This window comes from Brachycentrus maculatus, unplaced genomic scaffold, assembly GCF_059751285.1.
Source record: "Brachycentrus maculatus isolate JH-2025_06_01 unplaced genomic scaffold, ASM5975128v1 h1tg000007l, whole genome shotgun sequence".
In the NCBI taxonomy this organism is placed as follows: Eukaryota; Metazoa; Arthropoda; class Insecta; order Trichoptera; family Brachycentridae; genus Brachycentrus; species Brachycentrus maculatus.
The window spans coordinates 1,103,465-1,122,259 of record NW_028280762.1 but is presented as its reverse complement, the minus strand read 5'-3'; the positions used below and the strand labels follow the sequence as shown (position 1 = coordinate 1,122,259).

General features: G+C 31.7%; 1 protein-coding gene across 1 annotated transcript in view; it reads left to right on the top strand.

The window, feature by feature from the left end:
* The first annotated feature begins 877 nt into the window (after positions 1–877).
* Positions 878–18,795, top strand: part of LOC148313609 (uncharacterized) — a 52,870-nt gene continuing 34,952 nt past the window's right edge. Inside the window, exon 1 of the mRNA XM_088259816.1 lies at positions 878–1,145. The gene's annotated coding sequence lies outside the window, so the exon portion shown is untranslated. The remainder of the gene's footprint in view (positions 1,146–18,795) is intronic.

Genomic DNA, 18,795 nt, shown 5'->3' with positions numbered 1-18,795 from the left:
TCTGATATCTTTTGTTTTATTCAGTGCGACGCATGCGACATCTGGTGGTAGAACTGTTTTATGTAGGTACTATTTCTAAGTACTTAATAAAATGTATAGGTAGGTACCTAGGTATTTTATTACACACATATAAATATATATATATATATATATATATATATATATATATATATATATATATATATATATATATATATATATATATATATATAAATACATTTATCTTCTTTTTTTTCAAACTGTTATCCGCACCCAATGGTGCAAAGGGTAGTCCATCATATGAACGCAGTGTTATCTTGACCGTTAATACATAAAGAAAAGGTGATCAGCCCACCGCTTCAGATACCTGTCCAGGATAATATAAAATTGAATAAATATTAGAGTGAAATAATCATTTATATTTATTTGACCCCTCCACGGAATCGAACCTTGGGCCTCCAGCACGTTAGCGTAGCGAGCTGACCATTACAAATTCAATTTGAGTATAAAGGCAGTCTATTTTAAGAAATTGTCTTAATATTATGAATTGATTGTTATTCTTCGACTGTTTTCTCGGAAAACTTCAAATTTCAAACTTTAAACTTTATAGTTGAAAGGACTTCCTCTGAATCATAACGTGTTGCATGTTTAAAAAGCGCACGCGCTCCTAAAACAAGCAATTAAAATTCAAACAGCGTAAATCGCGTCTACGCCGTCACGCCGAAAAAGGCGTTGAGCCATTTCCCGTAAGGCTCGTATTCGTTTGAAAGTAATCTTGGATTTCGAGATGTTTTAGCAGGGGTGAAGCACGTGGCTTTGGAACTGGTGGTTTCGGGGGAGGGGATGAGAAATCGCAGTATAAAAGGGAGATGTACGTATTTTCCGGCTAGTATTTTCCGATCCGTGGCGTCGGATGTACGTCCATCTGGACGCTTCGCTTAAACGGAAGTGCGACGAGCGAAGTATAATACTTATAACCTAAATATTTTTATCGGATATTATAATTTTTATTGATAAAACAGTGCGCGTTAATGTTTACAAATTAGAATTCATTTGGTGTATAGAAAACGATTTAATATGAATAAATAATTTTAAAATACAATGGTTTGAGCTTGAAATGTTTTGTGAAAATGAGTTACAGGAAATCATAAATTATAATAGTTCTGGTGAGTTCTATAATACTTTATATGTAACATTTAACTATGTTCATTTATAATATTTCTTTTTTTTTTAGTAAGGTATCTAAACATATTATATGGCTCAGGTGAGTCGTAACATCTTTTTATACATAAGGTTTACGGAACCAGTAGAGTATTGTATTTTATTTAGAATACACGATGTTTTCCATCTATCCCTGTGAAATATTATTTCTATTACCGGGTACCCGATATATGGCACACATGGTACCTGACATATGTACACTTTTTATTCTACGACAAAATATCTACATCTTCAAATTTATTTTTGTAAATCTCTAAGCATGGTCGATATATCATTTTCCTTGTATGAACTTGATAAACAATGGAAACCTTTGTACGTTCCCTCATTATTTTATGGAAATTCGATTATTTTCTTAATTTTAAGATTACTTAAAATAACTTAAAAAGGTACACAATTAATGGGCATTCCTCTATACATTGTCATTTTAAACTCGTTTAATTTTTTTTTAAAATCAAATGCTTACTTGGCCAATAAAATTTATTATAAGCCAAATATACATTGCAAATTCCATTCGAGTATAAAGTAAATCTATTTAATTTTAAAAAGTGATACTTTCATTACGTACACATTAAATATTAAACATTAAATTGCGGTCCGAGAATATATTAATGAAAAAAAAACATATTCTATTTAACTAAAAAAAATCTAATAATAAATAATAATGAAACCCTTATCCGCACCCCAATGGTGCATAGGGCACTGCGTCATATAAACGCAGAGTTATCTTGATCGTTTACACATGAAGGAAAGGTGATCAGCCCTCCGCTTCAGGTACCAGGGTTATATTGAATCAATATTACAGTGAAAAAATCACTTATATTTATTTGACCCCCCCTGGGAATCGAACCAGAATGTGAACCAGAAGGTAGCCGAGCATGCTGACCATTAAAAAAATCTAAACTGTATTAAAATATACAAATATGACATTTTATCAAGCCCGAACAAAATGTTCTAACGTAGGTAATAGTGATAGTGTTAATAGTTTGACAAATAATTGCCGACCGTCAGTTAAGTTTACCTAAACGATTATTGCCGACATTGATTTATAGCGGATTGAATATAAATATACAGGGTGGCACAAATTAAATCACCCTATTGGAACATGCTATAATTTTGGCAAATGGCTTCGTACGTCAATCATATTTGATATTTGTGAATTTAACAGCTGCAGTATACAAACAAATTGATAAAACGGGTACAAATATGTATCAATACTGGCGGCAGTCATTCAAGGATTTTCAATGCAAAACGTATTTTTTTCATTCGATAAAAAGTAATCAAAAAACAAAATTGAGTCACGCCACCCTGAATCTGTTTGTATACTTAAGATATTAAGTTGTATAATACAGTTGTCAAATATGATTGACGTACTACGCTATTTGCAAAAATTATAACATCTTCCCATAGTTCGATTAATTTAGTGTTATTTATATATATATATATATATAAATATATATATATATATATATATAAATATATATATATTTATATATATATATATATAAATATATAAATATATATATATATATATATATATATATATATATATATATATATATATATATATATATATATATATATATATATATATATATGTATGTACTTGTGTATCATACTCCCATTTTGCCCATGATCGAACATCGATATTGCTTCATTTCTGAGAGTCGAGACTCTTAAAATAAATTGGTTTTAAAATCCAGTCAATTTTTAATTATGTTATTAAAATCCGTAAATAAATGAGAAAAATTGAAAATATTTACTCTTTATTTCAAGTACAAGTAATTCAGTGGAAAGCGCCGGACAATCCTTACGTCATAATGTGTGAAATTATTATTAGTTTCGTCCGAAAAACTCGTATTACTCGCAACCCTTATACAACGTATACAACCCCTATACCATTACTGTGTCGTCCCGGGTTTTTTGTACTCTGCTGATGCATTTCGATGATTTTGAAGGAGGGAAATTGACGCCTGTGGGAATTTGTATAGGTTTTGTGAACAATATTGATATCATATTATTTTTTGACATCTCATCAAAGATGAAGAAGAATATGGAAGTCTGGGCATTTGCGGGGCTGACGACCGTCATAGGCTGGTTTATGTGATCACCAATTCTACCCATTATTGACAACCACACAACTCAATTTCTTGGAAGATCTATATATATATATATATATATATATATATATATATATATATATATATATATATATATATATATATATATAGTGATTCAAGAATAATATTTCATAATTGGTTCATATATATATATATATATATATATATATAAATATATATATATATATATATATATATATATATATATATACTATATATATATATATATATATATATATATATATATATACATATATATATATATATATATATATATATATATATATATATATATATATATATATATATATATATATATATATATATATATATATATATATATATATATATATATATATATATGTATATATATATATATATATATATATATATATATATATATATATATATATATATATATGTATATATATATATATATATATATATATATATATATATATATATATATATATGAACCAATTATGAAATATTATTCTTGAATCACTAGAACTTCACTCATGACATCTATTGGTGAGATGAAAAGAAGCTTTTTATTGAGCAGAAACTCTTTTATTAGTATGTGAGGTCCGAATCCTGGATTAAAATCAAATATATGAGAATCGCCAGAAACTATCATTTTCATTTTTATTATTTAAACTTATAATTTGACCAGATAATTTATTTACAACATTTTGAGTGTGTCCTTTTTAATTTTTTGTATTTGTATTTTTACAAATACAAATACAAAAAGATTTTGTGAACACACTCAAAATGTGGACACACTGAAAATATGGACTCACTCAAAATGTTGTAAAAGTATTGATATCATTTTCCAAAACCACTAATAACATTTACAAAATCAAGCAAAGTTACCAATTTATTTAATTGATATTTATAAAGGGTCCGCCAAATAACATTTTTTTTTTGAAAATGGGGCGCAAAACATCGAGTGTAGCTTCGGCTGTGTGGCACGTAGCGCCGTCTTGTTGAAACCAAATGTTGCCAATATTCTCTTCTTCAATTTTTGTGAACAAAAATCCGTTCAACATGGCCCGATAACGATCGCCATTGACTAACGGCCACTCCTTGCTCATTTTCAAAGAAAAATGGCCCAATTATGCCTCTGGACCAAAATCCGCACCAAACAGTGACTCGTTTTGGGTGTACCGGCTTTTCAATGTATGCGTGCGGGTTTTCTGTGCCCCAAATACGACAATTTTGCTTGTTTACATACCCGCCAAGATCAAAATGAGCTTCATCCGAAAAGATGATTTTTTTGGCAAAATCGGCATCTTCTGTAAGTCGAATGTCGCAATATTTCCCAGCGTTGTTCAAGCGTATACACAACCATATTCGCTTAGCGGAAAAATAAAACTAATTATCTGTCAAATCAGACATGAGCTAAGTGTTACCATTCACGAAATAAGCACTAGTTAAAAAAAAAAACTTTAGATGGCGGACCCTATATTATAAAGTACCTATAATGATATTTATAAAAACAAACGGTCTGATGGTGTAGAAGTATAATATAAATAAGACACATTATTTTTAAGCAACTCATTTCTATGTCAAATACATTTTTGAAATGAAAAGTTATTGAGAAATGCCGTATTTAAATAAAAAAGCCAAATTGTAAATAAGTGATTTTTTTTTCCTCTAATATTAATTTAATTCTACCCTTTATTTATACATGAAGGGCACGACTGATCACATTTTTTCATGTAGTCAACGACCAAGATAATACTGCTTCTATACTTTACAGTGCCCTATGAACCATTATGTGCTTCCGAACTATCGTCGCCTTAAGGCATTACTTTATGTAAGTACTTGTGTAACATCCTCCCATTTTGCCCATGATCGAACATCGATATTTCTTGATTTCGGAGAGATTTTTTTTTATTAAACTATAAATGTCAGTGATTTTTTACTCTTTTATTCATTTACTTTTACCATTGACATTTACATGAAGCGCTTGGCTGATCACATTTTTTCATGTACATATTTAACGATCAAGATTAAAGCAGTTAGAAGCAGTTCTATAATATGCAGTGCCCCATTGGGTGCTGGTAAAGTAAAAATTAATTAATTTATTTTGAAATAGCAAATAAAGAGTAATACAATAATTTGATTTCACTAAGCTACTCTTATGTTACTCGATATGTACGGCTTCTGAGAAATATAGATTTTCAGTAATCGTTACTCTGTAGAATTGGTGGGAGTACTTTTAAGGCATTGATTACTATTGACGGTTGTATTAAAGTATTTTAAAGTGCTATGAATTGAATTGGGATCAGATTTCAGCTAATTCATTTTCTCTTATAAATTTTCTTTATGTAATTTAATTCTTATTTAAGATTTTTTGAGAGAATTCGTTAAGGATCTGTTGTATTTAAGAATTGTTTTTAATTTTTTCTAATGACATCAAACAATGTAATAAAAATGTATGAAGTAAATCATTTATGAAATGGAATTAAATATTATATGGTAGAATGATGTAATCTATTTCAGATGTTTTTCGCAGATAATTTGTAGCACATTTATAAACTATATAAAATAAAACAACATTGTTTTAACCACTTTTTTATTGGTGCACTTTATCCTACCAGTTTCGACAAGAACCTTGTCATCATCAGGGTTTATGTACTAAATTTTAAAACATTGAAATACTCATAGTTAATTACCCTTCCCTTACCAAAAACTTCCACGCACTCCGTACACCATATGAAAATATGATTTAAAAACGCCTAAATATTGTTTTTATTGTGCAATGCGTAGCGAATACGTCAACTCCAAATGACAACTACAAATGGAATCACCCAAAAACAATTTATTGTTTTATTTTATAAAGTTTATTAAAGATCTACCCTTCATTATCTATGAATGAATAGGCATTTATACTTACATTAATTTTGTTATTTCACCCTCTATTTACCAAGCGAGTCTAACTCACCCGTTTCAAAGTTAATTCTGGGTTCATTTTAACTCTTATAACATATAAATTAATGGATATAATAATATATAACGCAAACGAGAGTTAAAAATGAAAAAAGTTCCTTACTTTATGCAAGGGTCCTTTTTTTTAAATTACCTAACTTTCAAGTGACTCTGAAATCTAGATACGGCTTATGCAACACTGTTTATCATGTCCCTACTCAGGCTTCAACTTTGTAAGTTTCATAGCCTATGCCTACTTTTGAGTGGATTTACTCTTTATGTTTAAAGTAACCATAATTTCATGTAATTCATGAGTGAAAATTCTAAGCAAAAACACTAGCGACAAGGGTCCATAGGACCCAAAACGGTAGTTAATGACGGTTTTATTTTTGGTAGTTCGTGGGTTAATGACTTTACGGATATTGGAAGCAGGTTGGACAATAATTTAAGTTTTATTGATCTAAAGAGGTATGTGTTAGGTTTTGTTTGATGTGTTTCTCTGTTTTTTTTTTTAGAAAAAATAGCATACATAAATAAACTGTTTTTAATAATAAATTGATGTTTTGAAATTATAGACAACGGTCGATAGGAGCTGCTACTAAAATATCGTTAGCTGTTACTTTTTCGGTACTTGATAAGGATAACATTCGTTAACTTTTCTCGGTTTATATTTCTTTCCAGCTCATGTTTTTTATATCAAATCGTCAATTCAGTATTAAACGCAGCAGCGAGACAATTTTTTGGAATTTATGAATTTAGTCATATCACCCCTTCATCTTCCCAACTGCACTGATCACGTTTTTCCATAAGGGTTCAGTATAAACTCTGCCTACTCATCTTCAAATCAATATACTTCTTATGCCTATTTACCTGTTTATTGTTTTTATATTTTGCCATGGATTACTTTTGGTTATTTAAAAAAAATATTTTTGGTACTTTATTATTTGTGTTCCAGTCTTGTTATAAATCACCTTAATCCCATGTTACCTTAATCCCATGTCCCAAAATGAGAAATAGAAATTACTCATCGGGAATATTATATGTATATATGAGTTATGTATGTAATATGTTTTTTAAATAAATACATAATATGGCTCCAGAGTATATAAAAGAGCTGCGTATTCTAGACGAATGGGTTGACAGACGTCTTACGCTTCGAACGGCTACAACAACTGCTATTAGGCAAAGTGATCTTATCAGCTCGCAACCAACACTAAAAATGTTGCAAACGTTCTTTTGCTTTTGCGGGCCCGATGGTGTAGAATACTCTTCCACTAAAAATTAGAAATCGTGAAAATAAATTGATCTTTAGAAAAATACTAAAAACGCATTTGTTTGCTAAATAATTTCCATTATCTCCTTTTCTCCAATTCAATCACAGTACAGCTTGAGGTAGTATTTTACGAAAATGGCGGTATACAAATTATCAAAATTTATTAATATCATCAATATTAATAATATCTTATTTATTGTTTCGGCATTAACTTTGTGGTAAGACATGTTACAATGATTTAAGAAAACACTTCGTTTTTTACCACTTGAGATTTATTATAGACTACATGTTTCAGATGTTAAACTTCCATCATTCAGGTCTGTATAATAACTTATTATACAGTTATTATACAGAACTGTTTCGGAAGTTTAACTTCTGAAACAGTCTATAATAAAACTCAAGTGGTAAAAAACGAAGTGTTTTCTTTAATCATTGATTAATAATATCATTTAAAAACCGAATTAAGTCATTATTATAGTTCGATATCTCAACAGTGATGGATAAAAATATGGACGTCTGAGCATTTACAGAGATAACGACCGTCATAGGCTGGGTTAAGTAATCATAAATATCATTTAAACCCCTGATTATGAAACATTCACCAATTCTACCTATGATTGACAAATTCAAATTCTTGGAACTTCTAGATATATTGATTTAACACAAACACACTTATTATATATTATTTATTGATTCGGCATTAACTTTGTGGAATAAAAAGTTGATATTTAAAAAAAATTAAACATTTGCAATAAACCAATTAATAGTTTCGAAAATTCACAGATGTTTTCATCTACATCTGTAAGTTTTCGAAACTAGTCGTGTATAATAAAAATAAAACTCACTAAGCGGTTTATTACAACTGTTTATTTTATTTTTAAAAATCACTTATTATATACGAGTAGGTACTATAACTGTGTTTCGAGTTAGATTGTATATTATAAATATTGATTAACTCCTAATTGGAGATAATCCAGATTTGTGTAAAAAGCAAAGTATTTGTTGTAAACGATTTAAGCCAATTAAAGTCGTAATACAATTCAGTTTTTAAATTCGACTTCACATGTCTATACCATACTTATCTAACTGTCAACGTACAGGTTATAACGGTAGGATCAAATATGAAAGGACTCCTTGCTCTGTTGCCAAGTATGGCACCTGTCAACTAGGTATAAAGGACTGCTTTCTACACGCCAAGGACGATTGTTTTCTACACGCTATATAAATTGAATATCAACCTTTCACAGTTTGTGTCCATTTTAATAAAACTGAGTTATGATGTTACAATTCAGCGCTACATAAAATTTATTTAAAATGCATTTTGTTATGCGTTGGAAGAATACTTTATGCAAGGGAGAAACTTCCTCAAAATATATTAGAAATTTTTTCTCAATTTATTAGTTTTAAGTTTTGCTCTGATATTTCTTGGTGGAACTGCCTTTTATAGATTAAAATAACACCTATGTAGATTTTTCCACGTGAATTTGATTTGACCAGGAACCGGGTTTCGTCGTAGCCAGATCAGTATGATGATGTCGGTCACGACGAAACCCGGTTGCTGGTCAAATAAATAAATTCATTTAGAAAAAACTACTATTAATATATACTTGTTATTTTATTCTATCAAAATTATTGGTGTTTTCCACCATGCCATGTTTTGTGACTTATCACATCGCTCACTCCTTTCAACAACGTCACATGTGAAAAATCGTCAATTTTCAGTTGTGCATGTTTTCGGAGTGCCCCGAAAATGTACTATATCCCAGCAAAAGCGGCATATTTTAAACTCAATATGTACCCGCTACAGGGCAGAAAGTGTTATTATTTTATTTTGAAGAAAAGGTATAGTTTTTTTTTTTAATATCCTAAATATTTTTCAAATGGAGAAAAAACATTCAGGTTTTACCTGAAAAGATCTGTTGCACTGTAAAAAGTTCGAAAGTGGCTTCATATTTATTTTTAATACATTTCATTATATTTTTAAACTTTAAAAACGATCTCCCAAAAATCAAGTTTTTTGATATATGACGTTGTTGAAAGGAGTGAGCGATATGTCTAATTTTGCAGTATGAATATGCATTTCTACAAATGAGACGATAACATTTTAAAAAGAAAAGAGTTATGGAAAAATAAGGAGTTAAACAAATCAATATATATTCTTTAAAAAATGTCAAATTCTATTTATATTTTTTTTTGTTATTTCAGAAGCACTACTGAACTCTAGCGCGGTTTTTCGAGCTCTGAATTTAAAGTCTGTGAATTCCCCCATACAGTTTGGAATAAATATAAAATAAATAAAATATATCGCATGTTTTATGTGACATATGTACGTTACGTAAATTCGCTAGTACGTGAATATTAGTTATATTTAGTTTTTATCTAAAACTAACCCTACTGCAGGGTGGAAGACAACCAAATTAAGAAAAATGCGGAAAAAATTTCCTTTATTAAGTTCGGGGAAGTTATATTAATCCTTTCAGAAGTTGGTTGATACACAAAAGATTTTTCTGGACGGTGTAATTTGTCCGTAATGAGGATTTATTGCATCGAGTAAGGAACTAGAGAGAAAAACAAACTTATAAATATAATATTAGTGATAAAACTTCTTAGTTTTATTACCTTAGTAGTTCATGAAGGATAAAAGTGAACTGAATGCAGTCGAATGCGAGTGTGTGGCAAAACGATGAATGATCGAATGGAGAAATAAGGAAAGATTGAAAGGCAATCATTATCAATAAAAATTAAGAAAGGTGTGTTGAGATGGTTTGGACACGTTTCCACGTGTTACTATCTCTATTATTATCTCTTGTACCTAAAATTACAAACATAGAGATGGTTTGAGCATGTGGAACGAATGAGTGAAGAAAGAACAGTAAAACGAATTTATGAGGTGAATGTAGTTAGAAATATAAGCAGAGAAGGACCGAAGAGAACTTGATACGACGTATTTCAACTATTTTAAAGTGGTCAGGTCAGAAGTCGTAATTATTGCCGGGTATGTATGAAGATATGCATGAATATTAAATGCGATGAATGCTTGCAGCAAGACACAGTATTCTCTCTGCCTACCACTGCAGGGAAGTGTAGTGATCGTTAGTTAATAAACTTACGAATAACTATCAGTAGAGTTTGTTTACAAGAAAATTGTTTAACTAAAAATTAACTTTTTTAATTTAATTTTACTTTTTCCTCTTCAGCTCCTCATACGTCGAGCAGCCCATGTCTGTTCGACGTATGTACCACTATGTGTTTGTTTAAATATGTTTATATATATATATATATATATATATATATATAAATATATATATATATATATATATATATAAACATGTTTATGTATATATATATATATATATATATATAAACATATATATATACATAAACATAGTGGTACCTACGCGGAACAGTTTAGTATGCAGCGTATGATAAACTAATTTACTGTGGCCATTTGATTCTCTATACCCTCCAGTGCCCATTTCAATTTTCAAGTCAAATACACACAGATTAAAGATACGTTAATACAGTGGTGCTGTGAAATTACACCGGATTTCACGTAGGTTACAGTAAAATGAGAGCACAATGTTTTAATAGGAACAGAAACAAAGAAAACTTAAAAAACCAAGAAAAAAGTTTTGTGCCAAGAAGAATCAAATAATCCCACTTGGACCATGCTCGCTATTACGTGCGAATGATCATGAATTAGTTCTTGGTGATTTGGTGCGATCAAATCAACCCTTTGAGTCACGCTCATTAGAATTGATCTATCGGTTGGGCGCACAAACTTAACTAACCCTTAACCCTCGCAAACCTGAGTATATTTTCGCAGTTTACTCATCCTTAAATAAAATTAGTTATTTTACAAAAGACAAAACTGAAAGAGGTTTCTAAACTATTTATGGGATGGAAATACGGATGTCTGGGCATTAACAGAACTTCCGAACTATCATCGGTCGACTTAAGTGATTACTTTATGTACTTGTTGAACATTTATCATTCTTCCCCCGTGATCGAACATCCATATTACTTATTGATTTTTAAGTCGTTTACAAAAATCCTTAGAAGTTAAAAAACGTTGTAACGTATATCATTGTTTATTTTTTAAGTTATAATATAGAAACTTGTACAAAACATAAAATTATAATAAAATAAATGTAGGTGAGAGGCTCGTAACTTGGGCCGTTTTTTTAAAGCCTCATTAAATGGTTACGTGACAATGTACGTAATTTTTTTTATTGAGCCGAATAGATCGGTTATTTATGATCAAATTGTTAGATATCTTATGCTTATTTATCATGCATAGTATACATAGGAATGACATTTTACAAAACCTCTTCTCTTGACCCATGGTACGGTACGGTCTCGTACCTTGGACCATATGGTATCGTAACTTGGTCATATAAAGTAATCGTTCAGTCAAACAATTTAAGTAGTTTATAATGTTTTATATTTCTATAGTTTTTTTTAAATAATAAAAAGCCTACAACTTCTTTGAATGCCATTATAGCCATTTAGAGAGATTTTTTTTATAAAAATCAAGCAGTTTTTATAAAATTTAATTACGATTTTGAGGTAAGTAAACTTGTCCAATCCACGGCTCCAATCACTGCGTATCAACTGTATTCCATAGAAAACATTATTTTTCTCATTGGCATCCTTAAATCACTTTTTTTTTTAATTAAAACATAATTAATACAACGTACTTTGGTCATGGCCCAAGGTACAGTACTCTGAGATGGCCCAATTTGCTGTACATATAGTAAAACAATTAAATTGACATTCACGTTCTTGAGGGTATATTATTCTTGAATAACAAGATGTTTTTAATAGCCAATATAATCAGTAAATAGATGCAAGCAAATAAGTATCAACCAATTCTTTACCTTAAATTAAAAAAATTACCGGAGTGTTGTTTGAAAATTTTAGTTTTGATACACAAAAATCGTTTTTATTTTAACAAAAATATAATCAACTTCTCCGCGCCACAAATATAATGCAATGGCTAAAGGACATTATTACGTTCTGACATTAAATAGATTTGCGAATATTTACGTAGATGGATGACGGGCATCGATTGACCAAAGTACGGTTCTCTCTTGTCCAGGGTAGAGTCCTCTCCCCTACATATAAACAGTCACGTTAATATTATATGCTCGAATTGATCGATTGTTCCTCGTCATATATTCTTACATTTTTTTATGATAAAACAACAGCTACATGTTTTTTTCATTTTAATTTTATTTGACCAGTGACCGGGTTTCATGAAAACTCGATTTTATTTGAAGAGTGACCAGATTTTATTAAAATCCGATGAATGGTCAAATAAAACAAAAGTGTAAAAAATACGAGTATTTAGTTTTTTTTTTGTAATATACAAAAGCACTTTAACCAACAAATATCACTTCGAAACTAAAATATATATGTAACTAATACATATAATTAAATATTGCTTGATACTTAATTTAAAAAATATCTTTATACATCATTGTATTTCAAATCCTCTGAATTTTAATGCGTCAAAGCATAAATAAATAAAAAACTCAATACTAAAAAGAAGGAAAGAATGAGTATCTAAAATTAATTAGTTAAAATAATTAAAATAACGTAACAAAAATTATTGTCAAACGGAAATTTAATAAAAGCTTCGTTGTGTAATGAAATATTGGTATTTGAAAGAATAAAATCTTCGTACAAAAGCATTAGACGTTAGTATTGAATAAGTAAATGTTGGGAATAGCAAAACTACAAGCCACACATTTTATTTGGTCACATAAAAAGTAAATAGTAAAGAGAAAATTCGTCTTTTTTATGATCTAATACTTATTTCATGGTAGAGGACAAAAGACCCTTATCAAGCAGACACACAAGTTTTTTAAAGTGATCAAATATTTATTACGGTACTAAGAAACATTCTACCGCGTGTTTCTCGTAGCTACATGGTCCGTTTCATATTTTCCAATATGTCAGGATAAAACGAAGGCTTAATCTCACGGATCACATGATCTCTTTAACCCTCGTTTTCTAAATATCTGGCAATGAATAAGAAAAAAGAAAAAAAATGGATGGGTATTTGAGCCGTGAAAAATATTGTTTCATTGTGACGGAGGATTAATTTGATATAGAGCATAAGTAGTGTCCGCCTCCGTAGTGTAATGGTCAAATGCTCGGCTACCGTTCTGGAGGTCCCGGGTTCGATTCCCAGGGGGGTTTAATAAATATAAGAGATTTTTTCACTCTAATATTACTTCAATAAGTAGTGTCCGCCTCCGTAGTGTAATGGTCAGCATGCTCGGCTACCGTTCTGGAGGTCCCGGGTTCGATTCCCAGGGGGGTTTAATAAATATAAGTGATTTTTTCACTCTAATATTTGTTCAATATTACACTGGACTGGTACCTGAAGTGGAGGGCTGATCACCTTTCCTTCATGTGTCAACGATCGAGATAACACTGCGTTTATATGAAGCAGTGCCCTATGCACTATTGGGGTGCGGTAAGGGCTTTATTTTTTATTGGAGCATAAGTTCCTGAACTTATTTGACCCATGGCTCTCTTTCAGACACAAAATTACACAAGACACCCCTGTAAAATTACCATTGTGTACCGGGGTGCGAGTAATAACACCAATATAAAGCTTGTCAGGAGTTTGATACATTATATTATTTTCTAAGCTGCTGAAACAAGGACCATAAAAGCAGCAGAAAGGAGAAAAATAACACATCCCAAATGTGCTGTAGGAGGCGCATGTTCCGACTTCCATGGACAGCTAGACGCACCAACGAGTCCATTCGTCAGGAGTTGCGCTTGGATGGCTTGGCTCTGGCCAATGTCTGTAAACGACTTATTCAGTAATTATTCAATTCTTTGGACACGTTGCGCGTAACCATAAGGATAGCCTGGAACGACTGGTTGTGATTGAAAGCCTGGAGGAGAAGAAACGGAGAGAAAGACCCCCCACACGATGGAACGATCAAGTAAAGACAGCAGCAGGCACCTCGGTGGTTGGAGCGCTACGTGCAGCGCAGTCAAGGGATAACTGGAGAAGAATCATTACTTCCACAAGGGTCACAACCCTCAGTGATGAGGAGCATGACGGAGAAGAATCAAATATTTTTTCTACATATTTACTTATTGTGTCATAAATGAGATACGTGGACGCTTATATTGTTGAGTAATCAATATTTATTAAATATTATTTTTTGACGTCTCATCAAAGATGTCAAAAAATAATCACCAATAGATGTCTCTAGTGAAGTTCTAGTGATTCAAGAACAAGGTTTCTAAATTAGTTCATATATATAGAACTTCTAAAAATTTGAGTAGTGTGGTTGTCAATAATGGGTAGAATTGGTGAATGTTACACGTGTGTAAAGTGATCACTTAAACCAACCTATGACGGTCGTCAACCCCGTAAATGCCCAGACTTCCATATTCTTCTTCATCTTTGATGAGATGTCAAAAATTAATATGAAGATGACTCCTGTAATTGGAGATAATCCAGATTTTGTGAACAAGTATTTGGACACATTGAAAATGTTGTAAATATTTATTAAATTTAAAGTGATAAAAATCATTAGGTATGTAACGAATTAGATATGTACATATGTAAATCGTGTAATTACAATTTTTTTAAATTCTTTTTTAGCACCTCATGGCCCCTGTTTGCTTTCTAGGGGTCCCCAACTCCCCCATGGCCAGAACTATCTCCTCAGCTCTCTACAGGGCCCACAATATGGGCCCACACCTATAGCATAGTGTGATATTATGTAAAATATACACATTCTAGCAATTTATCAGTAAGTGATGTTCCCCAAATTTACGTCTTGTATAGAAGGCAGTGTTTCGTTGATTGATAGCGCTCACCGTTATCCAATTGAGAGGATGGCTCGTTGAACCGAAGAAATTCTCTCGAAATGACCTATCCATTAACAATATTACTACAAAATAAATCCAAAGTGGAGAAAACCCAGATTTGTGAATAAGTGTTTGGACACACTAAATTGTTGTGAATAATAATAATAATAACCATATCCGCTCCCTAGGTGGAGCATATGGAGTCCACAAACTGTCTCCAGGCTTTTCTGTCGGCTGCCAGCTCCCTTGCATCCTCCCAAGTCAGATCCGCGTCGCGAAGTTCTGACGAGAACTGCCGACGAATTGTCAGCAATGGTCGTCCTGGGCGGCGCGAACCTGATGCCTTGTAAAAGAGGCAAGCTTGATTAAGGCTCTCAGGAGGCATGCGGAGTACGTGGCCAAGCCAACTGAATCGCCTTTTTTTGACGACAGTTGTGACCAAGATTTGCTGCGTCCTACACCTTATCTCTTCATTCCTCACAAAGTCAAACCACCGCACGCCTAAGATTCTCCGCAAACACCTGTTCTCAAAGCTTAGTACACGGCTGCTTTGGGCCCTTGTAAGGTGCCATGTTTCACAGCCGTATAAGAGAACAGGAGCAATGCAGGCATTGTATAGGCGGCATTTGGTTTTCACCGAGTATAAATCCGATCTCCAGACAGCCTTCATACTGTTGAATGCGGACCCAGCGAGTCCTAATCGCACTCCCAGTTCCTTTTGAAGGCTGCCATTTTCAGTCGCGTACACTCCCAAGTACTTGAAACTCTCGACCCTTTCGATGCGCTGGTTACTCAACGTCAAGGGTTGTTGGGCATCTAGGCATGAGCTGTTGCACAACACATGGGTTTTTGCAACATTTATTGTAATTCCCATGTGCGTAGAGTACCTATTTACCCTGTCGACGATCAATTGAAGACCCTCGACGGAGTCATCAATTAAAACAGCATCATCTGCGTACTCTAGGTCGCAGAGTTTCCGGGAGGGGGAGATGGATATACCTCGGTCAGGTGGTAATGACTTTCGAAGAATGAAATCCAAATAAAATGAATAAAATGTTGTGAATAAAATGCTGCATAAAATTGAAAATCATGTTTTCATGCGTTTCTCAGTAAGTAATAATTATCCGGGGTTCAAATCTTGCAGAAATCCTAAAATGGTCTCTGCTCAATAAACGCTTTCTAAATCCAACATAGATGGCTCTTGTGTATTTATACGTACAGCGTCATGAGATTGATGATGTATTTGTAGAAGTTCCAAAAATGGGGTAGTGTGGTTGACAACCATGGGTAGAATTGGCGAATGTTGCACATGTGTAGAGTGGTCACTAAACCAGCCTACGACTGCTCTGTAAATACCCAAAAACGTCATAGTTGACGTGAAAAACCTGTTGCGTTGAGTTAACACATCATAATTCAATTTTAATTGATATAGATACAACCCATAAACGATTTATATAAAATGAAAAGTCTTATTTTACAGCAATACTGTAAAATTAGGTTAGAAGAATAATCAAAAATATAAAATCAACGATCTTACGAGAATATCGTATAAATTATTTTGATTTTTGACGTCATTTATAATTCATTAAGGGGATCAGCTATGAATGTCCGTATTTTGCGATTTAAAATCACGATTTTTTTATTGTGTAAGGATGTTTTTTATTTTAGCACCGGAAGGCAAAGGTTAACCTCCCTATATCCTTACTATCCTACCAGCAGATAAGCCTCTAAAAGTAATGGATTTGCGGGTTATTCCATTGAAAAAAAATCAAACAATACAAAAGTCATGCGCAGAGTGGTGTATGTTACACGTGCATAAAGTTATCAAGTAACCAGCCTACGACAGACCATAAGCCGTGTGAATATCTAGACTTCCATATTATTTAGTTAAGATATTTAAAAAAAAAAAGTAAAAATAACTCCTAAGTAGAGAAAGTATTTCGACACACTTAAAATGTTGTGAAGATAAATGAGGATCTGAATAAAGTAGCGCACTATCCTTCATAAGAGAACCGACCATCAAGGTATCAAGAAAAGAAAAAAAAAATTAAAGGACGAGATGAGGATGGTTAGATTCATTGAGAGTCATTGAGATGTCAAAATGTATGATATTAAACTGTTTTATTGCCGAAGAGCGCGATCGCGCTTCTAGATAGTGATTCCATAGTAAATGTAACTATTACAATATGTACACATAAGGCGAGCTATTGTTCAGTTTATGTTTCGGTAATTGCAATAACACATACTTAGTTGTAATCACATTAAACATTGCGCGGTTAGTTTATTGTTACAAGTGGCAACATACTACGGCCACTGCTTCCATACTAATGTAAAAACTTTAGTTTAGTTTACGTATATACTGTTATTCTAAGGTCTGTGCAAATTTCACACGGGGATGATTTCAATTTATTATTGTATTATGTATATTATGCAGAGCAATTTAGGTGTTAACAAAATATATTTTAAAAATAATAACAGAAGAATAAACAGAACAAGTGTGTCTTTGTCGAAAATGTCCAGCATTTTTGCGCTGGTAGCAATTTTTAAAAATATATTTTTAAATATTTTTTCCTGATCGTCTCCTAAAGGTAAAATAAGTAGATATATAAAAAGAATGTAAGGAAGAAGCATGTTTAAAGGGGAAAAAAAGAAAATATAACTAATCACTAACACAAATATCTTTCCATAAAGTATTTTTTCAGTTCATTCATTTTGGATCCCTGAATGGGAGCTATTTTATGTAATCTGTTAGGCAGCTGGTTAATTTGGGTATAGAAAATATTGTAAGGAACTTACTTCAAACTTAGTTGAGATTATCGGCCCCACACGTATTTGATTATGTCCTCGTGTAGTATAATGATGAATTTCTCTTTATTATTTATTGATTCGGCATTGACTTTGTGGAATGACAAGTTGATTATTTTTTTTATCAATTAAACACTTGAATATACCACAAAATGAGTATTTTTTTCGAAACTAGTCAGTTTCGAAAACTCATACATGTTTTCATCTTCACCAAATTTTAATTTTTACCAGAAGATGAAAACATTTGTAAATTTTGGAAACTAGTCGTATATATGAATAATACTCATGAAGTGGTATATTCAAGTGTTTCCTTTTTATAAAAATAATGAGAAAACATCTGTATTTTTTAAAAATTAGTCGTATATATAAATAATACTCATTATGTGGTATATTCAAGTGATTAATAAAAAAAATCTCTGTTAAAAATTGGTTTGGTGTTGCTGTGAGTCATATACACACACATGTCACTGTTACATTCAAGAGAAATATTAATAACCGACAGTAAATTTAACTGGTAGAAGAATGGAAGTATTAATGTCCCTTGAATATGCAAAGATGTTTCCTTTTTGTTGCATATTTCCATATTCCTGTTGACATGCACTTAGCGTTCTAGATAAC